The sequence below is a fragment of the Prenolepis imparis genome, unplaced genomic scaffold (genome assembly GCF_030444845.1).
Source record: "Prenolepis imparis isolate NDT839.2.m4 unplaced genomic scaffold, iyPreImpa1.0 SCAF_56, whole genome shotgun sequence".
In the NCBI taxonomy this organism is placed as follows: Eukaryota; Metazoa; Arthropoda; class Insecta; order Hymenoptera; family Formicidae; genus Prenolepis; species Prenolepis imparis.
Genome location: NW_028141214.1, coordinates 6,627 through 11,009, shown reverse-complemented (window position 1 = coordinate 11,009; position 4,383 = coordinate 6,627). Strand labels below are relative to the sequence as shown.

At 33.4% G+C, this 4,383-nt stretch overlaps 1 pseudogene; it reads right to left on the bottom strand.

Moving 5' to 3' along the window:
* Positions 1 to 1,041: 1,041 nt before the first annotated feature.
* Positions 1,042 to 4,119, bottom strand: LOC145947233 (uncharacterized; annotated as a pseudogene).
* Between the last annotated feature and the right edge of the window lie 264 nt (positions 4,120 to 4,383).

Sequence of the window (4,383 nt, the reverse complement as noted above, 5' to 3'; positions counted from 1 at the left end):
ATGTATTTTTCAAAGGGAATATATAGTCTACTATATATATATATACATATATATATATATACAAGGTGGTTCAAAAGTCCGGCCAATTATGTCCAAGAAATAGCGGTCTTATGAACAAAATATAAAAGTTGTAGGGTTCAACCCGGGAAAAAATTTTTTTATATATAATTATATATAAATAATTATATAATTATACATAATTATATGTGAAATATGTCCATTTTTATATATAATTATATAAATTTATATATAAATTTTATAAGGTTTCATGTACAATCATGTCAAATTATATATGAAACATTATATTTATATATATGAAAAAATACTTATTTATTATATATGTATATAAATTTATATAATTATATATAAAAAGCACTGTTATCTAATTATGTATGGACATATTTCATATAATTTTGCGATTATATGTATAATTTTATATATTTCTATATAATTTTATATTGTTATATATCAAAAAAATTTTCTAGGGAAAATAAGGCACTTGATGGTGACTTTGACCTAGGGGTCAAATTTAGAGGTCATTTCAAGGTCAACTTATGCATGGATATATACGTGTGTATATATGTATATATTTCTTACATATATAAATGCATGCACAGATGCATACATATATACAAATACATATACACATACATGTGTATGGTACATATATTGATATTACCTGTAATTTTCTATAAATTACAATGTATGCAGTACGCACAATTCGCTTTTCTTCTCTTATCAATAATTGAGAAAGTAGCAAATGTATTCAAACAACCAGCTTACGAATAGCGATCGCCTCTGGAATATATTTTTTAAACTAGATTAAATGTAATATCATATAACAGAATATTATTTAATAATATACAATATATTTTTATGAAATGGGCCCCTCCATCGCCCATTTCCGTGAGAACGCAACCATAATGTATGTATTTTTTTCGTCTCTCCGATTTTAATTGCAAATGAGACATTTGCATTAGACACTTTTTTGCAACGATATTTATTAGAATTTCACATTTCTAATATAATGATAAATTTTTATTACTTAGGAAAAGGCGACAATTTATTTTCTGCTACAATTTTTAAAAAATGTTGCCTCATACGTTTAACATCAGTTGAATATGTCTCATTACAAGGATTTCCTCCTAAAGCTATAGTTGTAGCGAATGCTGCAGCATATATTCCACAACATATGCCATCAGGTTGTGCTTGAACCTTTTCAAATATTATAATATTTATTTGTGGATAACGGCGATGAATGTAATTTTTTTCTTTAGACACCAATTTATTGTATGTACAATTGGGCAGACTATCGTATACTCGAAGCTTGGTGCCGTCAAAAGAAATACATCGCCAGTGATCACTACAATTTCCTTCAATAATTTGTAAGCTTTTGTCGCTACAACTTGCTTCAATTATATGAGGATATTCCAAATATAGCACACTTTGTGTTTCAAAACAAGAATTATCTCTTATGACGCGCAAAAATCGGTCCAATGATTCGTCATTTATTTTACTATATAAAGGTAATACATTTTCCTTTACTAAATAAAAAGGAGCAACCAAATTATCTAAAAATTCTTTTTGCTTTGCCATATCGTGTTCTGTTAGTTCTTCTGTATTTTTTGAGTAACTAACTACGATGCAATCATCATCTTGTTCTACATTCAAAGCAGTTATAGTTGCTTCCATTGATACAATATTTGATTCGATACATTTATTTTTTTTGGCAATGTTTTCATCTTCTACATTACACTGTGGAAGACTTGTTCGTTTAATTCTTTTTTTAGCTACTTCTTGTTGAGCTTCTACTATATAGCTTGGATTTCTAATTGGCATATGTCGATTATGCCGACTATCCAAGATTTCCGGAAGCATGCAATCGTAATAGAAACGTGTTAAAAAGGGCAGCATTTGATTACTCCAAAATGCATTGTCCCTATTAACACGTACTATTTTCAAGCTTTTTGGCGTCCACACAGCGAAAATACAATAATTTCGCTGCGTTATATTTAACTGGCCTTGAATTTGATAGAAAAATCGGTGATTTTGATTCATCTTATCTGGATTTTTCTTATCAAAGATGCCTTTCAGTTGGGGCAATGTTTTTATGGCCTCTTCCGCTGTTAAATGCTCAGCTGATAAAGGACATTTTATTTCTACCAGACCATCTTTATCTATGAGTCCGTCAGGAGAAGCACCCAAGCATGGATTTTTAATATCAATAAATAATCCGCTAGTTTTTATCTCTTTCTTTAATGTTACGGCCAATTCTTTTCTCGCAATTTTTTCCATTTCGCGACCATATTTCATAGCCGCAGTATCGATAGAGGGAGGAAATAAAATGTTTTTTTACAGTCGCGGCGCAAGACGTTGTCGGTCTCATGCGACATACGGTTCCAAAATTAGACGCCGTCAACAGTTCCTGTCTCAATGAATGCCACAAATCTGAATCACTTTGCTCTATTGTATTACGTTCGATTTGTCTCCAATTTTTCCCATTTTCAAACAACTTTTCCAAATGATTTTGTCGAAGTTGTTCAAAAACATCGGGTAGAAGATCAGGTTTTTGTGATTGCGGACCGTAATGACAATCTGTTCCTGACTCCCTTTTACATTTTTGCCGTACATTCACTTTCCGAGATTCTCTAGTTCTTGCAATTTTTGTTTGTCGTCGCTTTTCCAGAATCTCGATACAATAGGAGGAATATTTTTATTCATGCTATTATGCACTTCCGTGAGAACTTGTTGCGTATTAAATTGCACAACTCTAGCATTGTAAGAGCCTCGATTACCAAAATTAATGCGCTTACCACCAATTTCTTTGCAGATTATCGAATTGAACGACTCTGCAGGATTGTTGGTGAATTTGAACAACAAACTGTCGGAATAAGCGCTTAAATATATGATGGCCTTCTCTACTCTTTGGTAAAGATCGTGTAACTTGAGAAACGGTACATAATTTTTCTTCGTTTCATCAAGGTCACATATACGACCGCGTTCCTTACATCGTTTATGTTCACAAAATATATGACTAGGAATATTTAATATGTCTTTTTGTAATTCTCTAGCTTTATCATGGTGAGGTTGCTCTTGTTTTTTTCGTAAATCAATTGCTTCTATCACTTCTTTTCGTATGTTCAAAATGTTGCTCTTTACAACATTTCGTAGCTGGACGAAACCGCGCTTTCTATGCGTTTTTTGCTGAGTTGTCTCTGCTACCGCCTGCAGCTTTTTGCATAGATTGCGAAGCAAATGATTGGTACATTCTATTTTTTTCACGGTCACCATTTGTTCTCGATAAGGTCTGCTATCAATGATGGCCTGATAAACGCTGCTATCACCATCGGCAATAACTGTTCTAAAAATTAATCCATGCATTTCCAGACTACTTTTAAAGCCTTCTGCAATGGCGTCGCTCTCCATCTTTGTGGAGCTTGCGTTACGATCGAAATTTTTATAGCATTTATGGTCTCTTGGTTCGATTCCGTTTCGTTTCGCTACATTGCATATCGTACAATATTTATTGCGGACACCGACAAAGAGAATCTTTTTTGTGTGGTAACCAATTATAGCATCAACACCGGAAAGAGAATCGTAGGCCTTGCCATACGATCTTTTCATCCAACTACCATCCGCTATTACAGTTATGTACGGAATACCGTTTATAACATCGTTCCTTTCGAGAGCGAGTTGCTTTTCAATTTGGCCAGCCATTTTCATATTTTCCATGGCTGTTTTCTCAAAATCATCTACTAACATATCTCGATTTTTAATATAAGTTTTATCGGACATACATCGAATATTCATGGCTGCACACAGCTCTTCCAACTGGGCATAGCCAATTCCCACTGTAATAGTTCCTGCTACAGCAGTCTTATTAATGTCCAATATTTTTGGATCTTCGGGTTCTGACCAAATATCTGCTTCAGTATTGCACATTTGGCACTTGAAGAACAAATGCGTTCTGAACCATTTGGTTTCAGTTTTTTCGACTTTCCAATCTTTAAATTGGCACTCTATTCCTGCTATATGATCATAATATGTTCTGTGGATTTCATTCCACATATGAGAAATGTCGACAATGCGACGCCCTTGAGGCATGCTTTCCTGGATACGATTTATATCCAGAGGGCTATTCTCGATAACAAAATGATTGTTATCTTCGCAAAGTTCAACATTTTCATTACACATATCTGAAATTGACTCCAGGCAGTGCACTTTTTGAATACTAACGTTAGAATCCATCGTATCGGAGAATAATTCTCCCGATTTTTGAAAATCGATGGATTTATTGCCAGTATCCTTACATGTCCTATTCCTAGAGTCATTTTCCTCTTGGCCTTTGGTTAGAGTTTTCATGAGTTTCCAATCTTTCAATTG